The 23752-nt window shown below is 42.4% G+C and overlaps 1 protein-coding gene across 2 annotated transcripts in view; it reads left to right on the top strand.

The window, feature by feature from the left end:
• The window catches only part of PPP2R3A (protein phosphatase 2 regulatory subunit B''alpha), a 312931-nt gene that overhangs the window by 153363 nt on the left and 135816 nt on the right, over window positions 1–23752 (top strand). Inside the window, exon 3 of one of the 2 annotated variants that reach the window (XM_075341037.1) lies at window positions 20565–20631. The exons of the other annotated variant lie outside the window; for it this stretch is intronic. The gene's annotated coding sequence lies outside the window, so the exon portion shown is untranslated. The remainder of the gene's footprint in view (window positions 1–20564; window positions 20632–23752) is intronic. 2 annotated transcript variants of the gene reach the window in all.

The raw sequence follows: 23752 nt of genomic DNA, 5'->3' as shown, positions 1-23752 counted from the left end.
TACAGTCCCTTTTCATTCAGATGCCGACCGATAGTACGGGTTGACACTGTTGTACCCTCGGACTGCAGGGCAGCTTGAACTTGTTTGGATGTTAGTCGAGGTTCTTTATCCACCATCCGCACAATCTTGCGTTGAAATCTCTCGTCAATTTTTCTTTTCCTTCCACATCTAGGGAGGTTAGCCACAGTGCCATGGGCTTTAAACTTCTTGATGACACTGCACACCGTAGACACAGGAACTTTCAGGTCTTTGGAGATGGACTTGTAGCCTTGAGATTGCTCATGCTTCCTCACAATTTGGATTCTCAAGTCTTCAGACAGTTCTTTGGTCTTCTTTCTTTTCTCCATGCTCAATGTGGTACACACAAGGACACAGGACAGAGTTTGAGTCAACTATAATCCATGTCAACTGGCTGCAAGTGTGATTTAGTTATTGCCAATACCTGTTAGGTGCCACAGGTAAGTTACAGGTGCTGTTAATTACACAAATTAGAGAAGCATCACATGATTTTTCAAACAGTGCCAATACTTTTGTCCACCCTCTTTTTTATGTTTGGTGTGGAATTATATCCAATTTGGCTTTATGACAATTTTTTTTTTCTTTTCACTGAAGACAAATTAAATGAAGATAATAATACCAAAGAATTTGTGATTGCAATCATTTTCAAGAAGAAACTGAGTATTATCTGACAGAATTGCAGGGGTGCCAATACTTTTGGCCAGCACTGTACTGTATATAATGTGCTGTATACTGAGGGGACTGATATACTGTATATAATGTGCTGTATACTGAGGGGACTGATATATACATATAATGTGCTGTATACTGAAGAAAAAAAAGGGCCCTTTGGCCAATCCGTTTGATCCAACTTTGAACAGAAGGACACATTCAGCAATATATTATAGATGAGTTATCTAAGAGTCTGTCAGTGAGCTCCTTCTCTCCTCTCATTTGTGACCACCAAGTTAATCTCTTTGATGTGGCTTAAATAAATTGAGGAGATGAGATAAGAGATAAAACTCCTCCTCCTCCTCCTCCTTTTGAAAACTGTAATTTCAGAAATAACTTGCTTTCAGATTATTAGAAAACTGATTCTGCATCCAGAACCAAAGTCTGTAAAGCTAGGCTGTGCAATTATTTTTTTTTATATATTTTTATGAAGGCGTTTTTAGCCCAAAATACCTTAAATAAGGTAAAAAAAAAAAAAAAAAGTGTCCATATCTTTTTAAAATAGGTAGTTTTTGAAAACCGTGCATCCAAAGTGTGATAGATGGTCTGTCAGCTCCCTTGATATGCCAATTTTAGTAAAATACTTGAATTGTCACTTAATGTTCTCTACGCTCTGCAAACGAATTTCAAATAACGTCCACACTAATCCGAACCTCCCACTCCTGGATCCAAGACTTCTCCCAAGCTGCACCAATCCCCTGGAATGCTCTTCCCCAAGTAACTAAGACGAATCACAACTTACTCAGCTTCAGACGCTCCCTAAAAACGCATCTTTTTAGGGTCACGTATCACACTCCCTAATCGAATTAAATTCACACAGTTCCTCCATGACCTCTCAGAACATAACTCTCCATTAAACTCCACCGCACCCAAGTACATCTTAAAGTTTTGGCTGATTGGTTCAGGCAGCCTTTATATATCCCCATTTTTTTGAGGTGGCTGGATTGTCATTGTAAGTAAGCACCTGTACCTTGTCCCCCTCCCGTCTCATTGTAGATTGTAAGCTCTCACGAGCAGGGTTGTCTTTTTTGCTCTAATTATAGTATTTTCTATAACTGTTACTTGTTTTTTTTTTTTTATAAACCTCCTGAATTGTAAAGCGCTGTTGGCGCTATAGAAATAAAGATTTATTATTTTATTATTATTATTATGTCCATTTTTTTTCTTCTTCATTTTGTTATTTCTCGCCTTCCTTCTGGAACTGTACAAATAAACACTTGGGTGTCGTCATGTCCTGCTCATCACCATACACACTCTAAAATGCTCCAATCTGGCAATGTAGAAACACTCCTCTTATTGAAAAGGAATGGTAATTCCTAGTGGTTGGTTGGTTTATTCATATATTTCCAGGAGGAATAACAGAGGAACAGCACAATTTAGAAGTGCTTAAGGCTATGTGCGCACGTAGCGTTCTGTCCCTGCAGAAATTTCTGCAGCGATTTGGACAGCACACATGCGCTTCAAATCGCTGCAAAAGGAGTCCGTAATGTAAAAAAAAAAAAAAAAGCCGATTCCATGCGCGCTGAGTGCAGCCCCTCCCATAGACTGGGCGGGGGATGTATGCAGAGCGCACGGAATAAGTGACATGTCACTTCTTAGAACGCACGCTTCGGGCAGCAGCCGAATCGCTGCGCTCTAATACGCCACGTGCGCACGTCTCCTGCATAATCTTCATAGATTATGCTGGGGACGCAGGACGCATGCAGTTACGCTGCGGTGCAGATCGCAGCGTAACTGCATGCAAATACGCAACGTGCGCGCATAGCCTTAGGTTTGGGAAGCATGGTGGCTCAGTGGTTGGCACTGTAGTCTGACAACGCTGGGGTCCTGGATTCAAACATCCGGTTCAGATCCCTACTGTAAGGAGTCTGTATGTTCTCCCTGTGTTTGTGTGGGTCTCTTCTGGGTTCTCCAGTTCCCTCCCACACTCCAAAGACCTACTGATAGGGAATGTAGATTATGAGCCCCAATGGGGACAGTGATGAAGAGGTCTGTAAAGTGCTGAGTGATATGATGGAGCTATATAAGCAAGTAAACTCCAGGATTTTAAGAGGGAACAAGCCAGTAAAATTACTTTGAGCAGGGGGTTGCACTAGATGAGCCCGGAGGTCCATTCCAACTCTACCATTCTATGATTCTAAATGCGAAGGATCTTCGAACGTTGAAAACAGCTATTGCGTTCAATATTATTGGAAAATGTAAAAAAAATAAATAAATCATAAATATTGATCAATTTATAACAGTAGTCGTTTCACGTCCAGATCTTCTTCTGAGGTTCCACTATCCAGCTGGGGTTTATATTTCTGTAGAGCCAAATACTGACTCAAATATTCTCCTTCATCCTCCTCCCGCAGACCCTGTAGTCATCTTTGTTGGCAGGGAAACTCACATAAGCAGCACCAAAGTAGTTTTTTTTTTTTCCCCTATATACTTTTTCATTTTATTGTTTTACCAAGAATTCCCCCCTGCTTTCCTCTTTGTGCCCCCTCCAGTCCATGTCATGCAGACCGGGATGTGAGGACCATGGAATGTGATTCTGCATATAAGACATGACCTCACTGCCCTATAAATGACTATTCCTGGCCGCGGGTACAGATTGTTTTACAGACACTGGTAAGTCTCCGTCCTGGGCAGTCTGAGCAGAAGAATGCAGCAAGATGAGACAAAGCAACTAAAGAGTGAAAAAAAGAGAATTGCAATAAATTATTAAAAAAAATTGCTACATTATAGGATGTGTGTTTGTTTATTTCTGTGTTTTGAAACTTTGCTACAGTCAATCACGTATCATTTCCTGGTTACATTGTATCCCAGCAGATCTAAACCCCCTTCCTCCCCTGATGGTAGCTACCAGTAGTGCGACCGGTCATATTTTGCCAATCCTCATAAGGTCACACTTTGTCATTGCTATACGGAAGTATCAGATGTCCGCAGAAATGACTCGCTGGTCTGTTGACATTAATACTAAGTGCTATCACTTTTTTCCAGGTTCTGAGTGGTGGGCTCAACAAATGACTTCATTTTACTACCACTTTTCAGGCACAATGTTTCATATTTGCACTCTCTCGGCTGATAAATGTTGCTTCCTTTGCAGCAACGTGGGGTTAAATGGAAGTATCATCAGAAAATGGCCTATTCTTTAAAGGGAACATGTCAGGTGCAATATGCACCCAGAAGCACAAGCAGTTCTAGGTGTATATTGCTAATCCCTGCCTAATTGTCCCTGTATACACTAGCATAGATAAAGTATTTCTAAATATCTTGTATCTTATGCTAATGAGTACAGGGACTAGTCCCAATGGCATGATATCCCTTGACTAGTCCGTCCTCTTAGTATGTTAGTACGCCCACATGGGTGTACTTACATGTTATTCAATGCAGCATCATCAGAAGTGCCCGGCATTCAGAAGCGCGAACACAGGTATGCACATCACTGCTGGTGATGCTGCATTGAATACATTGAATAGCAAGTTAGTACACCCCTGTGGGCATACTAACATGCTAAGAGGACAGAGTCATCTGGCTATAACGCCCTTGGGACTAGTCCCCGCGCTCATTAGCATAAGATAAAAGATCTTAGAAATACTTTTTCTAAAGATCCCTTTATCTATGCTAGTGTATACAGTGACAGTTAGGCAGGTATTAGTGATATGCACTCAGAACTGCTCGTGGATCTGAGTGCATATTGCACCTGACAGGTTCCCTTTAAATCATGTTTTTGTTTTGAATGTCTATTTTAAAAACTTTTCGCTTTTTTTTTTTTTTTTTTTTTTTTTTTTTTTTGCCATATCACTGTTTATATTAATAATAAAAAATTACAAATCATGCAATTTTAGATTCCTCCTGTTTGAGGAAGAATTTGCAAGCATTTCCTTATCACGGGCAGGATTACATTGACAGGTAGCACCTCTATACTCCTCCGATAATCCAGTCACAGCTGACCCGCTCCCCTTACTTTCACAATGACCATTGCTCACTCTCATTAGATGCATCAACACAAAAGTTAGTGTCAGTTTGTCCATTGCTGCTAATGTACATAAGTATTTCCCAAAAGAAGAAAAAGTAGGAGTCTCCAAATAAAAATTTGACATTTTTACAATTTTCCCATTGGCTTTTTTATTTTAATATAATTTGTGATATGGAAAGAAAATTGCTATTTTAAAAAAATGGGAGGATAAGTGTTTGACACACTGCCGATTTTTGCATGTTTTCCCACCTATGAAGAATGGAGAGGTCTGTAATTTGTATCGTACGTACATTTCAACTGTAACAGACAGAAACAACCTCCCCCCCCCAAAAAAAAACCCTACAAATCCAGAAAATTGCATTGTATGATTTATAAATAATGTGCATGTGATTGCGTGAAATAAGTATTTAATTACCTACCAACCAGCAAGAATTGTGGCTCTCACAGACCTGTTATTTTTTTTTCTTTAAGAAGCTCCTACTCTGCACTCATTACCATTGTCTTTGTTTGAACTCGTTACCTCTATAAAAGACACCTGTCCACACAATCAATCACACTCCAACCTCTCCACCATGGGTAAGATGAAAGAGCTGTCTAAGGACACCAGGGTCAAAATTGTAGATCTACCTGCACAAGGCTGGGATGAGCTACCGGACAATAGGCAAGCAGCTTGGTGAGAAGGCAACAACTGTTGGCACAATTATTAGTAAATGGAAGAAACACAAGATGACTCAATCGTATTCAGTCTGGGACTCAATAAAAGTTGGGGTAAGGATGATTCTGATAAAGGTCAGGAATCAGCCCAGAACTACATGGGAGGATCTGGTCAATCACCTGAAGAGAGCTGGGACCACAGTCTCCTAAAACCCCTTTTGTGTGAATTGTTACCCCTTCCATAAAAAAACCCCCTCAATAAAACAAGTTTAAAAAACCCCCAAAACATTATCGTTAGTAATACACTATGCCATCAATAATTAAAATCCTGCAGGGCATGCAAGGTTCCCCTGCTCATGCCAGCACATGTCCTGGCCCATTTGAAGTTCCCCAATGACCATCTGGATTATTCGAAGGAGTCATGGACGAAGGTCATGTGGTCAGATGAGACCAAAATTTAACTTTTTAGTATCAACTCCACTCACTGTGTTTGGAGGAAGAAGGATGAATACCACCCCAAGAACACAGTCCCAACTTTGAAGCATGGAGTGCTTTTCTGCAAAGGTGACAGGACGACTGCACTGTATAGAAGGGAGGATGGATGGAGTTATGTATTGCGAGATTTTGGCCAGGAACCTCCTTCCCTTAGTAAGAGCATTGAGGGTCTTCCATCATGATAATGACCCGAAACACACAGCGAGGGCAACTAAGGAGTGGCTCCACAAGAAGTATTTCAAGGTCCTGGAGTGGCCTAGCCCATCTCCATATCTGAACTCAATAGAAAATCTTTGGAGGGGCTGGAACTCAATGTTCTTCAGTGACCGCCCCAAAACCTGACAGATCTGGAGAAGATGTATATGGAGGAGTGGGCCAAAATCGCTGATGCAGTGTGTGCAAACATGGTCAAGACCTACATCTGACCTCTGTAATTTAAAACAAAGGTTTCTGTATCAAATATTAAGGTCTGTTTTTCTATTGTATCACATTCTTATTTCATGCAATAAAATGCAAATTAATTACCGTATTTTTCGGACTATAAGACGCACCCTGGTTTTAGAGGAGGAAAATAGGAAAATAAAACTTTAAGCAAAAAAATGTGGTCATGACACACTGTTATGGGGCGAGGATCTGCTGCTGACACTATTATGGGAGTAATGTCCCCAAATTCTCTACTAAGGTACCCCATCCTGGTAATGCTCCTCCTGCCTTGTATATGATCCTGCTATAAACCCCCATCCTGCTCCTATACCCCCATCCTGTTCATATACCCCCCATCCATCCTGCTCATATACTCCCATCCTGCTATATGCCCCCATCATGCTCATATACCATCCTGGTATATGGCCTGTATCCTATAGCACAGAGAAAAAAAAAAAAGTTTATACTCACCTTTTCCTCACTCCCTCCAGCACCGATAATCTTCCTCTCTGCGCCGCTGACCTGTGTGTGTGTGTGTGTGTGTGTGTAGCCGTTCCCCTGCAGCATCGCGATGTCTTCCTGTCTGTGCCGATCAGCTGATCAGCACAGATCAGCTGACCGGCACAGACAAGAAGACATCGCGTGCTACAGGGGGACGGCTCCACACACAGGGACGGGTGAGTGTACTGATTCACTGCACCCCCGCGCTGATGATGACGCGCAGGGAGCAGTGAATACAGCCGCACATGATCACACTCCAGGCTGTAATTGCCAGGGGTGATCATGCGGACCGGCTCTTTACTATGCGAGCGTCCCCGCTCGTCCTCCCGCCCACCTGTCAGTGCCAGCTTCTGCTCTGAGAAATGGGCGGGAGGATGGGCGTGCATATGTAATGAGCGGGCTCACGTGGTCACAGCAGGCTGCTACAGCCTGCTCGTGCCCCCGATGACCCGCTCCACCGCAGCACCCTCATTCCCCGCTCCACCGCAGCACCCTCATTCCCGGCCGCAGCCCTATAGTCAGACCATAAGACGCACCCCCAACTTTCCTCCAACATTTGAGGGGAAAAAAGTGCGTCTTATGGTCCGAAAAATACGGTACTTAAAAATCATACAATGTGATTTTCTGTTTTTTTTTGTTTTTTTTTTATTCGGTCTGTCACAGTTGAAGCGTACCTATGATAAAAATTCCAGACCCCTCCATTCTTTGTAGGTGGGAAAACTTGCAAAATCAGAAGAGTAACAAATCATTATTTTCCCCACTGTATGTCATACGAAACCTAGTTTATTTAGTTTAAATGAATGAGGCAGGTCCCGCACAGGGAGATATCCAATGTAGTAAAGGAATGCGGGTTCTTAAGGATTCATCGTGGAAGATTTTTTTTGTTTTTGTGTTTTAAGTATAGATGTTTTTGTTTGGTTTTTTTTTCTTGTCCTTTTGGGAAGATGGATGGTCTAAAATGCCATATCTAGAGAAAAGTGTTTGATTAAAGTGCCAAAAACTTAATATGCTGCTCTACTACCTTCGTCAGTGTGGAGGAATGTTTAGTAGGGCTCCCATTGATCAGCCTGTCATTGGGTGACGAATGGCTGAAAATAATTTTCAACCGTCATTTTTTTTGTGATATCTAAGCTGCTTGTTTAATTTTTTTATTTTTTTTTTAATACATGAAGGTGTGTTCCACAACTTTTTTCATAAGTCTTGGGCCATTCCAGACAGGCTGTATCCCAATTTTTTTTATATAATTATATATATATATTATGGGGATATAGACATATTATACCTAGAGTTACATTCAGGGCTATTACTGCTGAGGGGCAACAAAGCAACAAAGGCATGTTCCCCATTGCTGGAGAGGAAACGAGCCACTTTACCTTGAACAGACCTAAGAGTAGCAAACATTCTGAACAGCCGCCTCTTCTACATCTATCAATATATTTATATATATATATATATTTTTTTATATATATATATATATATATATATATATATATATATATATATATATATATATATATATATATATATATATATATATATATATATATATAATATATATATATATATAATATAATATTTTTTTTTTTTTTACTAAGTTATCAATCTAAACAGTATTTATGTATTTTTACAAACGTGCCATTTATGTGGAACTGTCTGCATTTTATTTTTACCAAATATTAATTTCCAAAATACCTCAATTTTTTACATTTCCAAAAATGGTCTGATGCCTCCGTAGCGTCATTCAGTTCTGGAGAATTGATGGGGTGTTTTGCAATTAGTATTTTTTCCTCCTCCTCCTGTGTGTAGGCAATGGGTGAGCTTGTGTAGGATTAGTTGCAGGACTTTGTCAAGTTGCTAATTGCTCGCTTCCTGCCCTGTTTGGGGAAAAATAGATGATGAATTCGGAGGAGAACTTGGCTGCAGCTATTGTGGAAAGACATTAACAAGAGTTTCCAAGGGGGTTAAGGTCATTGATCATGCAGTGAGGTCCTCAGTTAATAGGGGAAGCAGTGAGGTATGAACCAGAAAGCACAGTAGGACCACAGGGCAGAGTAAAAGGGGCCTCAGCAGGACATCTGTTATCGGGCACACTCAATATTGTTCTGAGGGGTTATCCATTTTGCCTTGTCAGGGCATTTAAGTATGGCTTTATTTATAGTGACTGGTGATCTTTACATGGACCTGCTGGTGTGCAAAGGAGGGGAAAAGAAGCTCAGTATGTATACTACTCTTCAAAAGTTGTAGGCTGGAGTGGAAAAAATACTAGAAAGTGAGAATGTTTTCAAAATAGAAGTGTTCAACATATATATATATACCACGGTGGCTCAGTGGTTAGCAAAAGAGGGCATGGTGATGGCAACAGAACAGGAAGCAAGTTGGCCAAAGGAAAAAAACAAAACGAACAGATTAAAGTAAAATGACAGAAAACAAGGCAAAAAGTGTGAAAACCTCACAGTACAGTTTGTGTAAGAGCATAAATTTAGTGTACCCTCTAAATAGCGCCCCTAAATGAAAAAGACCAAATTGTGCACAAAATGTCAATATTTTGTATGGCCACCATTTCTTTTCAAGTGTTGCCTTAATGCTCTCTTGCATGGAGTTCACTCAAGTTTCACAGCTGGATCCTCTTCCATCCTCAATCACAGAGCTGGTGGATGTTAGAGACCTTGCGCTCCTCCACCTTCCGTTTCAAGATGCCTCATAGGGTTTAGGTCTGGAGACACTTGGCTAGTCAGCACCTTTATCTTCAGTTTCTTAAGCAAAGCATTGGTCATCTTGTGGATGTGTTTGGGATTGTTATCTTGTTGTAATACTGCCCTGCTGTCCAGTTTCTTAGTAAGGCAGTGGTCATCTTGTGGATGTTTTTGAGGTCGTTATGTTGGAATACTTCCCTGTCATCCAGTTTCCAGAGGCAGAGGGGATCACGCTCCGCTTCAGGATGTCACATTACATGTTGGCATTCATGATTCATACAATGAACTGTAGCTCCCCACAGCCGGCAGCACTAACAATGACACTCCACCACCATGCTTGACTGTAGGCAAGAAACGCATGTCTTTGTACTCTTCTCTTAGTTGCCTCCACACACCCTTGACACTGTCAGAACCAAATAAGTTTTATTATTGTTCTCGTCAGCCCACAGGACATGGTTCAAGTAACCTATGTTTGTAGTCTACTTGTCTTCAGCAAACTGCGGGTTTTCTTTAGTATCATGTTTCTGAAACGATAGTCATGCAGACCAATTTGATGCAGTGTGTTCTGAGCACTGACAGGCTGAACCCCCAACCTTTTAATCTTTGCAGCAACGCTGGCAGCACACATACCTCTATTTTAAAAAGACAACCTCTGGATCGGACGCTGAGCACGTTTACACCACTTCTTTCATCAACCATGGTGAGGCCTGTTCTGAGTGGAACCGGTCTTGTTAAACCACTGTATTGTCTTGACCACCATACTGCAGCTCAGTGTCGGGTGTTGGCAATCTTCTTATAGCCTCCGCCATCTTTATATAGAGCAACAATTCTTGTTTTCCCTTCACCCATGACAGCACCCCGTGAGAGAGGAATCCGCCCAGCGAGGACAGGAAACCATTCTGAAATAAAAGGGTGGTATCTCTCCCCTTCGTCAGTTGGTTTCCTGTCCTTGATGGGAGACCCTTGTTTTCTAAATATGGCAGTGGTCCCTCCCTAAACAAGTGGTTCTCTGAAAATCTCTCCCTTGGTGCGGTCATGGGTGAAGGGAAAACACCAAGGTTACTTACCGGTAGCCGTTTTTTCCAGAACCCATGACAGCACCCATATAATCCCTCCCTTTCTCATCCTTGGTGTGCACTATTCTGTATGTGCATGTGTGTGTTATAGTTGGTGGTGGAGTTAAGCTCTAACGATTGTTGGAGGTCCTCTCAATTCTTGGTAATCAACTGACGAAGGAGAGGTACCGCCCTTTTATTTCAGAATGGTTTCCGGTCCTCGCTGGGCGGATCCCTCTCTAACGTGGTGCTATCGTGGGTTCTGGAAAAAACGGCTACCGGTAAGTAACCGTGGGTGTTTCAGATCTTCAGAAAATTCTTTGCCATGAGGAGTCATGTTGAACCTCCGGTGTCCAGTATGAGAGAGTGTGTGAGAGAGAACCCAAAATATAACACGCCTGCTCCCCATTGATACCTGATACCTTGTAACACTAATGAGTCACAAGATGTTTGAAACAACTTCCCTGCGGAGTTCTCTCCAAAAACTTTGTCCAAGTGTTTGTAGAGGAATTGACGACACCAAATATAGGTCTGATACAGATTTCCATTCAGCTCATTTACGGTGCAGTATCTTCTGTGGATCTACCTACTTCATTATCTAGCGCTCGGATGTTGTACATATCCCAGTAAATATACGCTTTGAACTCGTCCTCTTGTGATTACTGATTTAAAAATAAATTTCCGCCATCATGAACTACTGTCTGTTCTAGAAAAAGCTAAGGGACAACCATGACCAGTCGGACAGGGCAGTGATAGGCAAGCGGAGGGGGTAGGTATGCCATCCATAGACCGGGAAATGTGTGAGACAACCTTTGCTGGAGCGTTCTCATAAACGAGAGACTGAAGAGTAAAGTTTTCACCTATTTTATGGAAAATAGAAGGGTAAAGCTCCGTGATCTATTATATATATATATATATATATATATATATATATATATATATATATATATATATAATATATATAATATATATACCGTGAGAGAAAAACCTGTTTTCCAACACTAGGACCATTGCACGAGCTCTCTAAAAGTAAAGGCGCTGCCCATCTGTGCATGTAGTATTAAAAACAAGCCAACTTTGCAAATAGCTTAACCTTAATGGGGCTGTTCACTGCTTTTTCTAATTAATTGTTTCAGGGTGTTATAAAAATGGAAAAAAAGAAGAAAAAAAAGCCTATTGGACGCCTCCATTTCTTGGTACTGCCGCCTATGATCCTTGCTGGTCTTCACGGTTTCTCTGCACTACTGCCATTGTCCCCTGCTGGTATCTTTGTTTCCATTTCCAGCAGGTAATAAGGGCAACACCAAGGAACGACAGGTGTCTGTTTTTTTTTTGTTTACGACCGTATTATTTTTTGGACGACCAAGGTAATGTCACCACTAGGTTTATGCTTTCCTAACGGACTATAAAATAGTGGTACAGAACCCGATTTCCTTGCTGGTCACTTACTGGATGTCATGAAGTAGTTTTAACAAAATCAGAGTTTTATCTGCTGCAGCTAAAGCTGAGTGATGAGGTCCTCCCCATTATTATGCACTCTGGGGTCCTCTGTGTTCATGAACTGCTATCCCCCTGCTGCGAATTGTTTGTTCTCTATATTGTGCATAAGGAGAAGGTGGTCAATCAGCTACGGTGGCGAAGAGGGGGACATGACACCGAGGGCCAGCACATACAGGACGGGACTGTAGTGCTTGGCATCTTCTATAGCAAAAAAAAAAACCTCTAATTTTATCAAATCAATTTCATAAATGACTTTCAGGACTCAGGGATGGCCTCCCACTGCTTCCATTAGACTTCCAAGTACCCAATTGAAACAGATACATTTTTTAATCAACTTTTTCTTAATTGTCTTTGTGTTCCTTGCTGTTTTTATTTTTTTTTTTTATTATTATTTTACTCCAAATTTCTCAAAATGAAGCTTGTGGTTTGATGAAATTTATGAAGTATAAAACATGCATTTTTTTATTTTTTTTTTCTGTCATCCTTTCCACATTTTTTGGGCTTTTTTTTTTCTTTCTTTTCTTTAGAGCCAAACATTGCACATTAGGGCCAGGACACACGGCAAGTAAAATGGAGTGAGTGGAATGCGATAAAAATTGCATTCCACTCAGACCAATGTTTGGCTATAGGGCCGCTCCCATGTGCAAATTTATGTATTTTCAGCACTAATCGGACCAAGAAAACAGTTGCAGCATGCTTCGGGTGGCATCTAATTTGTTTCATGCGCACCCATACAAGTCTATGGGTGTGAGAGAAACATCGCACTGCACTCGCATGACATCGGAGTGCAGTGCTATAATCACATCAGCTGATAATAGAGGAGATGGGGAGAATAGTTCCTCTCCTCCGCAGCTGTGCTTTAATAGTAGGATCGCATCACAGTATAATGACACTTGGCTCACATAGCAGAGCGGCTGCCCGGGGAACATTTCCATTACACATCCGATGTCTCGCATCAGAAGCTAAATGCCCGTGTGTCCTTAGCCTTAAGGCCACTTTACACAGTGATATCGCTAGCGATGTTGCTTGTGAAAGCACCCGCCCCAGTCGGTTGTGCGTCACGGGCAAATCGCTGCCCGTGGCGCACAATATCGTTAGTCCCCGTCACACATACTTGCCTTCCCAGCGACGTCGCTGTGGCCAGGCGAACCGCCTCCTTTTTAAGGGTGCAGTTCGTGCGGCGTCACAGCGGCGTCACTAAGTGGCCACCCAATAGAAGCGGAGGGGCGGAGATGAGCGGCCGTAACATCCCGCCCACCTCCTTCCTTCCTCATTGCCGGCGGCCGCAGGTACGATGTTGTTCCTCGTTCCTGCGGTGTCACACATAGCGTTGTGTGGTGCCACAGGAATGACGAACAACCTGCAACAGCAACGATATTTGAGATTAGAATGACGGGTCAACGATCAACTTTGTGGTGAGTAATTTTGATCGTTCGAGGTCGTTCGTATGTTTCACACGCAACGACGTCGCTAACGAGGCCGGATATGCATCACTAATTCAGTGACCCCAACGACATCTCGTTAGTGATATCGTTGCATGTAAAGCCCCCTTTAGTCTTAAACTGCAGAAAAATAAAAATTAGACCCATTTTGTACTAGAGTTAGAATTGTGCTAAAATTTGCACAAAAAATACTACATTTCAAAAAGTAAAAGCGTAAAAGAGCTCATGCAGACTAACCTATGTTTGGTCCGGATCTATCCGTGGAAAAAAAAATGGACAGCACTGGGACTAATATTATTCAGTTGAGCAGTGCAGAAGACTGAATTTTTTTTTTTTACCCATTGACAGCATTTGTGTGAAAAAAATCGCAGCTTGCCCGCTTTTCCTGCGGAAATCTTATGAAACTTGCCCATTGAAGTCTATGGGTGCAAGAGAAAAAAAAAATACCTCCAATATAGCATTTGATTTTTTTTTTTTTTTTCTTTCATTCATTTGCACCTTTAATTTGGAAGACTGAGTCATGACGAATGACTGAATTTGAAGTTTACCGGAGGGCAGACAGGAATGCTTACATATGATTTGGTCACGGCAACCCCAAAGTTAACAGAGGAACAGGGGCTTTCCATCTTCTTTGGCCAAATGTGCCAGAGATTTTAGGATAATCAGGATCTTCTTCACACAATCACTTGGCATGTACTCAGTTATCATGTTGCTGAGGTATTCTGGGTCATTAATGGAGGAAAATTCTTCAGTTGCAATTTTTTGGTCCTTCATGATCCCATAGGTGTTGACTAGATTTTCTGTAATGTGGCTGTGCACTTTGAGGATATAGCCCAACATGTGTAACTGTTCCATTATGTGATGGTAGCGAAGGTGCAGCTCAGATCTTAAATTTTCATTTACTTTGCCGGTCTGTGGATTTGTGGACACCTCTAAAATCTGTTGTTCTATATCTGACATGCTGCATCCGTAAAGCCGTTGTTCCAGGAAGATGGCGCACAGAATTCGACGGTCTAGTTCCAAGGCCATCTCACCCACGATGCGTTGACATTTCTTCACCTTTTCAGAATCTACAGGAGGGTAGGAGTCTGTCTTTTGGTTTTCTTTCGATGATGACTGGAGGAGGTAAATAGCCATGAAACAGCACACTGCCACACGAGGAGCGCTCCAGTTCTTCACATAACAGCAATCTTCTTACCAGTGGTGTGATCCCATAGAATTCAGCTTCATGTCGGAGAACGTTCAGACTGACCCCTCTTAGGTCCAGTTCTTTTGTGCGAAGAAAATTCAAGATGGGAGCAAATGCAGTGGGATCGCGATCAATAAATATTGCTCCAGTTTCATCCCGAAGTGTTGAAATCCTTCCGCTCAAGAGACTTGAAAAGGAGGAGTCCGGGATCCACATTAGTGTTTGCCGCGATGTGCTGAACCTGGTGCCCCCCACGTTCAGCTGGATGATCTCCCCGGTGCTCGGGGTGAAGTTATTGCAGTTCCCGGCCATGTCCGCCGCGGCCTCCAGTCTCCGCCCGATCCCCGGACTGGCGCTGCGGCCTTATCCCGGGATGTCAGCCAGGAGCGCCGCTCACTCCTCCATGGAGAATGCGCTTCTGCAGGGCCGCCCGGAGCCCGCCATGTCCCGGCTGAGCAAAACCGGAGGAGAAGGGGAAGGAGAAAGCGCCGGGATGTGCCAGCATTCGATTTTAACGAATAGATCACCATTCTGTAACATAGAAAACTGTAAATGGTCCTGTAAATTATTAAAGCTGAAAAAAACAGAGGAAAAGGAGTATATACGGTGCAAAATTACAACAAAGTTTATAGAATTACATGATTAAAATGACACAAACAATCAGGGCCATGATAAAAAAAGGTTAAAACCACATGGAAGGTTTAACTTTTTATTGTCATTGTAATCATTTAATTCAATAAACTTTGTTATATAATTTTGCACCGTATATACTCCTTTTCCTCTGTTTTTTCATTAGGTGTCTTCCACAGGGCCCCTCTGGATAAAAGTTTCCCCCCCCCCCCATATTTACACGGTCACGAGACCCGATTTACACGCAGACAACTACATTTGCAGTCCGACTGACAATCGGATCGCACTTTGGTCACTTTGTTATTCTATGAGCTTACGCACAAGTCACATTTTTTCATCAGACGGACTCTGTCCAAGGAGTAAATGGCTACATGCTCAAGTTACCTCTATAAATCCAATCTCCCGCGGCCAGGCAAGTCAGGGGGTCTGAGGAAAACATTGGCACCACAAAAACGCAGCTGAAAAAAAACGCTGTGTGCAGACAGCAAAAATGAAAACTCATAGACTTTGCTGGGGAAGCAAAGTCATGCAGTTTTCTGAGCAAAAACGCACCCGAAAACTGCGCAAAAACGCACTGTGTGAACTTACCCTTACACTGACTGACAGAATGGAGAAGATGGAGATTTTTTTTTCTATCTTTTCCACATCCGAGATAATCGGATCATGCTCTGATCAGCATAATTGATCCAATTCTCTCAAAACTCCTCTGCCCCAGCCTTCTAACAATGGTTACTCCAGATAAAGGCACAAAGATGATGATATACTGGGACCCGATTTTCTGAAAAGCACTTAGTGATCCGACGCTTGACTTGTCGGCGACTTTGCTGTCAGCGTTTGTCGCCAGGACATGGCAATTGCTTTACTTTTTCCTATTTCTGCTACTTCTTGCAGGATAAGTTGTATTTTTTGTGTACTGCACCAATTTGCGGTACATTAAGGGTTATTCCCATAATCGCATTACTTTTTTTCAAAACACAGCGAATGACACTCATTGTTAAAGGGATTGTCCAGGCTCAGATAAGTCTGTGGTCACTCTGACTGCAGCCTGCCATGTGCACACTGTCACGATTCCCCAGTGCGAGCGGACATACATGTGATTATGCCTTATGTGGGCACTTGGTTACTTGACTTCAGTCATAGTGAATTGAGAGATCCGGACACATCTAGTTAGCATGTGACTGTAAGTATGCACATGTGGTCCTGTGACTGTCCGATTGCACCACTGAGTACTGGGGAATCATGACAGCGTGCACACTACACACTGTCACGACTCTGCAGTCACATAAATAGACTGCACTTTTACGTCCCAAGTCTGGAGAATCTTATTGATGTACACATAAAGTGCAACATAAAGATCTTTTTTTGTATCTTGTGTCTTTCATATCTATCTTCCCCTTTGTGCATCCAGCTTGAATAAATGATTGGACAGTCTTAGGCCGCTTTTACTCTGCGCTCCGATCCCCATTCAGTGCTCCTGTCGTGGCTTCTGTCCGACCCCTCCGCAAATTGGGTTTCGGCCGTATGCGCAGTCGGGCCATTGACTTTAATGTGCAGACGGAGTCACTGTGTGCTCTCTCGTGCACCATTTTCGGGTGTATACTCTTACTGGAGGCGGACAATAGTCTACTATGTCTGGGTGTCCACCTCCCAAAGAGCGTATACTCCCGAAAATGCACAACAGAGCACATGTTGATGCCGTCTGCACCATTATAGTCCATGGCCCTTACTGCGCATATGGCAAAAACCTGTTTTTCAGGGGGTTCGAACGGAAGCACCGACGAGACCACTAACTGGGAGAGGAACGTAGTGTGAAAGCCGCTTTATTCAAAAACTAGATAAAACTACATTTCCCAGAAGCACCCTGCTTCTCCTCAGTGCTGCAGTTGTACACCCAGGGTATGATCCATGCTGCCTGTTGATTTGGCAGCCTTAGTCAGATCATGGGTTTTCTTTTTTTGCACAGATTTGGGTTCTTCTATTTATAGGGTTATACTCTACCATTGATGGAAATTTTTACTCGATAGAGAAAGTGATGCTTTTCATTTTGAAGCAGATTGCAGGCTTCCAGGCTGTTATGTCTCCATTAACTATAATGGTCAGCTGCACTCTATCTATTCCGCTGCTCATTGCTCTCATTTTCTTACTTTTTATCCTTGTTAGACTTGATCCCGTCCACTTAGTTACTGGCGCCCCCTTGTGCTCTAAATATTTTTGGCGTTGATGCCATGTGATTTGATTGTAGTAATATTCCACTTTGTTATAAGGCAGAAGATTCCTCCCTAAAATTCCTTTTAGACATTTGCTGAATTTTCCAAATGCAGAGGTTATGCAGCGGAGATCGTTATTTATTTTAGGGCTGTCTTCTTTCATTTTTGCAGCAATTATCTGAAAACATGGCAAAAGCGCTTTCTTTTTGCAGCCATTTTTTTTAAACCCCCCCCTCACTATGACAGCAATGTCAACATAGACTTACTAAAGCTCAGGACGTTTTTCTACAGTCCTGGCGGTGTCATAACCAACTTTTATGGATAGACAACAAATTGCCCTTTAAAGCATACCTGTCACCAGGTCAAAAGTGCCCGTTGTTTGCTTTTATTTTATTCTTGCAGTTCCCGATTGCTCAGGGTTTTTGTTTTTATTTCAGCTCTGGAGTGGTGCTTTAAATGTAAGTCCGCGGCCCCTGTTGTATACTGACCTGCTGCCGCCGTCTTCATCTATTCCCAGCATCACTCCTGTCGGTCTCCTGTGATTTGTGACCTGCTGACAGCTCCAGTGTTTCATGGAGCTCGTGGAAGTCACTACTCTATGCAAGTCTCGGTCCGGCTCTCATAGACTTGTATTGAGTACTTGTGACGTAACTTCTGACTTTCTGAAAATCTGAAGTTACCAGCACAAGATGGCGCAGCTGTTCCCAAAAAGTATGAAAATGCTGGAAGCTGAGTGTACAACTGGGGGCAAGGGAAGGGGGGGGGGGCTTACAGTTAAAGCACAACTTCAGCCCTTAGCAAAAATTTGCTACAAATAAAAAGGCACAAATCTCTAGAACCATTTGGCAGATTTAAAGCAACATTCCAGAGTTTTGTTTTTTTTTCTTCTTCTAAGGCTTAGAAGAAGAAAAAAAAACAAAACTCTGGAATGTTGCTTTAAATCTGCCAAATGGTTCTAGAGATTTGTGCCTTTTTATTTGTAGCAAATTTTTGTTTTTACCAAGGGGGCGGAGCCTCTTTGGTAATGATGCAGGGCAAACTGAAGGCACGCCCCCAGGGAACCCTGTGAGCACCTCCCCTTTGGTAATGATACAAGTGAACACTAAATAAAAAAGCCCATATCTCTACAACTGTGTAACAATAAAAAAAACAAACCTCTGTATACTCAGGGGAGTATCGAAGAGCAAAAACTGTCCACCTTTGACCTCGTCTTTAAGAAGCTCTGAAGTCATGTTGGTCGTCACTCAGCTTTCCCAGTAACGGTTTGTATTATATCTGTACCCTGATCTCCAACAGTCCCATAGACAGTGAATGTAGCCGTGCAAGGGTATCTGCACACACTGCAGTTTTGTTTCTCCACCGAAAAACGCACCTCTGGCCAAAAAAAGCATCAAAAACGCATGCGTTTTGCCATGTTTTTGGTGTGTTTTTGCCGCGTTTTTGGTGCTTTTTTTTTTACCTGCGTTTTTGCCCCTGTGTTTTTTTTTTTTAACATTGTCAATGGTAAAACACAGGGAAAAAGGCAGAAATGAAGTGACATGCTGCTTCTTTTTTCTGCAACCAAAACTGCAGGCAAAAAAGAAGCAACATGCGCACATCCTTTTCAATTTCCCATAGACTTTGCTGGGAAAGGATAATACATGCAGTTTAGGGCAACAAACTGCATCCAAAACTGCACAAAAAAAGCAGCGTGTGCTCAAGGCCTTACACTGACGTGGTCAGCATGCTATATAGTTGGAGCAATTAGATGCTAATTCTCAGGGTTGGTGGCTGTCACAGCCCCAGCAGCTGCACCCTCTGTGATCACCAAGTTATCTACACTGTGTAGAGAGGATATAATTTGCCAAGTTGGGACTAAACTTTCCCAGACCCCTGAACAGCAGATTCAGGTGTCTGAGTTGGCCAGTGCACCTCCTCCACTGACATATTTGCATTTTAGTAATCAGACTAGAAAAAAGAAGCGCTGATTGGGTATTACCAGATGACACGAGTAATATATAAAATATATACACTCACCTAATGTGGTTGTGAAAGTCACAGCCACCGCCAAGCATAAGATAATGGCGTCTGCCGCAGCACCACGTGGATGAGCATTCAAACAGGAGAAGGGGTTAACGCTGCGCATCAGCCAAATGAAGATGTAGAGTTGTTGATAAATTAATATCTTTTTTTATTTCATAGGTCTACGCGTTTCGAGGTTGAAACCTCTTCCTCAGGACCAGAACAACCTTTGTTGTTGTTCTGGTCCTGAGGAAGAGGTTTCAACCTCGAAACGCGTAGACCTTTGAAATAAAAAAGATATTAATTTATCAACAACTCTACATCTTCATTTGGCTGATTTGCGGCGTTAACCCCTTCTCTTCTCCTGTTTGAATATTTGCATTTGAAGCATCCAAAAAAGTTGTGGACTTGAGAGGGAGGATACAGTACAACTGCTGTTAGTGAGGAGGATCTGTCCTGGTGACGGGCAGTTTTGATTACTCGAGGGGAATGCTTATTAGTTTGGTTTGCTTTGAGGCATGTTGGGGTGTAAGCATTGGACCCATGTACGTTCCTCCGGGCTGTGGTTCCGCTTGTTGTCTTTGCTGGGTGAACCCTTGCAGTTTATAATTTTTGTTATATATTGATAGCGGTGCTAAAGTTGTGCACACGGTGTTGATATGGATGGAAGCGTCCTGCATACAGCTGTGAGTACAGTACAGCCCGTCTGTTCTGTTGGGTCGCCCCTATCTTTACTACCATCTCCACCCTCCTCCTGCATCCCTCACTTTCTCATTTTTTTTCTTCTCCGCCCTCCCTCCTCGCAGCTACAGCTGCTCTGTTTTGTGTTTAAAAAAAGATTTCAAAGTGCTTAGTCCTGTTTGTGGAAGCATTAAATGAGGAGAAGTGTCATATGCCCCTGGTGGTAAAAAAGGCTGCTCGTGAGCAAAATCCTCTCCTGAGCCGCACTAGAGCCCAGCAGCAAACCTGCCTCAGCTGCTCCGCGCACTCCTCTCTATGGAGGCTTCTCCTTGTCATCAGATGTGATCTGACGACTGTCTCCGCAGAAGCTCCTGCTAAATCCGTTTCCTTTTATTTCTAGCTGGGATCGTACGTGTTTACTGTAGCCGCCGTCCCCAGAGCTCGCTGAGAGAACGCCGTACCCTCCGGTAAGCTCATCGCCTCTATACTCCTTTTATGTGCTGTAATTAGGGGCTGTTTTGTCTGGGAGCAGTTTGGGGATTTGTCAGAGGAAATGTAAAAGTGGATTTCATGGTCTAGATCTGGAGCAGAGCTGAGTTTGTCATTCAAGTCTTTGGGACTGTATTTAGAAGGGTTAATCGCAGCCCTATGTAAACCTCTCTCCTCCTATACCAGTCTGTTTTGCACTGTTAATGATTGTTGTACGTATACCCTCTTTCACTTGTAAAGTGCCATGGAATAAATGGCGCTATAATAATAAATAATAATAATAACTGCAGGGAGTACAGTGAGGAGTTTTGCTGAATGACAACCCCGGGTCTGCTACATCTGTATGCAACGTCTCCAATCGACTGTTTATAATTACTACCAAATTCCGGTATATGCACCGTGCACTTTATATTCATTCCCGTCATGTGATAAAAAGCGATCAGAAGTTATTATTGGTGGGGATCCAGGTTGTGTGCCCCCCCCCCCAATGATTACCAAAGCAAATGATCAGAGTGATTGATCGCTGTGTTTTTTTCGATTTCCAATAGGTAGTGGGTTTATCCATTATTACTAATGGGCATACAGAAATAAAAGGTGCTGTCCCCTTTAAAAGAGCTCGGAACCTTGGTGGCAGCTTATAAAAGTGCAGGTTCTAGTCCCACAATGTGTCAGATGTGGAGATCCTGGAATCAAACTGATTGTGGGGGAGGCTTTACAAGCTTTTTTTTTTTGTCTGTAATGGTTGATAACTGCGAACAATAGAATGCATTTATTTGTATAGATAATGGAGATGACCCAGACTCTGGTTTGAGGTGTTAATCAATACAGGATTAATAAGACATGTATAAGTAAATGGTGTCAGGAGCCAACTCAAAAGGAGATGAGCCCCCCCATCCCCTATAATGTCTTGTATAATGCTCTAACAAGCAAACCTGTGTGGTCAGAACCAGATCAAATAACCCAAAATTGATCAAATATATTAGTTTTATTGGGACATATTTAAAAACAGATATATCAAACAATTGATTGAATACAGGTCATAAGGAGTTAATACAGAAGTATACCCCAGATGGGAGAACAATCAATAAAGAGATAAATTGGAAACGTACATCGCAGGTCAAAAGAATTTGTAAGTGACTAGGCAAATGTTCAAATCATACTTACTAAGTAAGTGAATATATTGCTCTAGGCACAAGAAATTCATGTGTACTATGCCTAATACGACCATATAGTGCACAACTCAACCTTAAAAAGGTCCCCCACACACGACCCAACGCGCGTTTCACTAAATGCTTTATCAAGAGAGGAGTAGCCTGGTTTGAGGTTTTGTAGGATTTTAGAGCATTTGTCAATAAAGGCCCCGTCACACACAGAGCTAAATCTTTCGCAGATCTGTGGTTGCAGTGAAATCATGGACATATTGTTCCATTTGTACACAGCCACAAACCTGGCACTGATTGTCCACAATTTCACTGCAACCACCGATCTGCCGCAGATTTATCTGTGTGTGACAGGGCCTTTACTAGAACTTTCTATAAAGTTATGGAAGGAGTCGTGTACTCTAACAAGTTGACATTATCATAGGGGTTAAAAAAAGCTTGAAGGTATCTGAGGGTGCTGGGGATTTGTTTTCTCCCTTTTCATCAACTTTTTTTAATTTTTCGCATCTTGACTTTTTAAAGTGGTTTTGCAGGATAAAAAAAAGAAGAAAAAAGTGGCTGCTTTCTTTCAGAAACTGTCCCATCTGTGAGTGATTTTGCAGCTCCGCTCTATTTACTTCAACGGGGTCAGCAAAACCAATAGTCAGGGTTACCGTAGCTTTGTTTCCAAAAACAGCAGCCATGTTTTGCTAAAACTGGACAAACCCTTTTAATGATGGTGAGCACACCAGTGCTTCAGGATGTTTTCTAGGTGTCATTCCCTGTAGTGATCATTTGTTCATCCAGATCTGCCCAGTTCATGAATATAACCGTACGTCTTCAGTGAAGATTGACACGAATGCAGGACAATCAGAGCGCGAGATAAGGGAATTTACAAATCAGGGTGTTGGCTTTTATGCTGTTCAGGACTGGTGGAAATTTGGCAATAATGGTTTTCACTTGTCAAGTATATTATTTAGAGGGATTTTCCCATTTCCATAGATAAGTGTTATTGGATAATGCTTGTAAAAAGAAGCGCTTTGCAATTTACAGTTTATAATAATTTGCAGCCATTCTGGAGTTCCTAGCGGGGTTTTTTCTTTCTGTTCATAGCTCGTTGCCTTGGAGATCGACCACCACTGCTGTCTAGCTTGTAAGCACTGCAGCTGCCCAGGTTTTGGAGAGAACCGTACGACTGCATCAAGCTCACCAGCTTCAAAGCCGTGCTTACAAGCTTGATAGAAAATAGCTCGTAAGCACTGTGCATGCTCGGCCACTGCTGCTATACAGCAGTGGTGGTTGGTCACCTAACCAACGAGCTGTGTGCAAAAAATAAAAAAAATTCAATATCTTAATGGCAAAAGAAAATGTAATAAATAGTAAATTGCATAATCACTGTCCAACAATGTCCATCTATGAGGATGGGAATAACTAGTGTTGAAGTTTTCCGGTTTGCACTGTGGATACTGTCATCGTTGCAGAATCCAAATCTTTAGGGTTTAGACAGATCATTGTAACAGTACTATTGCTACTTTTGCAAATTTAAGTACCTTTTCACAAATGTCCATGAAGTCCTTACTGCCCATCCCCTTAAAAAAACAGATTCCGGAGTGACCGCAGACTACAGGACGTTGAGTGCAGGGAAGACCGGCTTTACACCTGTAGTAAATACATAAAAAACTCGAGCACTGATACAGAATAAGGCCTCTTTCACACGTTCGTGAAAAACCATGCTCGTTTTTCACGCGCTTTGCCCTCCGCGAGCCGTGTTTATTGCCTACGTGTATTCTCCGTGTGTTCTCCGTGATAACACACGGAGAACGGGAACTGTCTACTCGCCTGTCCCTGGCTTCGCTGTCCGTGGTTCTGAACTTTGGTCTCCGGTCCTGCCGACTCCCCGCTGCTGCTGCTTCCGGCCGCAGTGAAGTGAATATTCAATGAGCATAATGAGCGGCGGTCT

This window comes from Anomaloglossus baeobatrachus, chromosome 3 (genome assembly GCF_048569485.1).
Source record: "Anomaloglossus baeobatrachus isolate aAnoBae1 chromosome 3, aAnoBae1.hap1, whole genome shotgun sequence".
NCBI classification, from domain to species: domain Eukaryota; kingdom Metazoa; phylum Chordata; class Amphibia; order Anura; family Aromobatidae; genus Anomaloglossus; species Anomaloglossus baeobatrachus.
The sequence above is the reverse complement of the archived record's forward strand: the minus strand, read 5'-3'. Positions and strand labels throughout refer to the sequence as shown.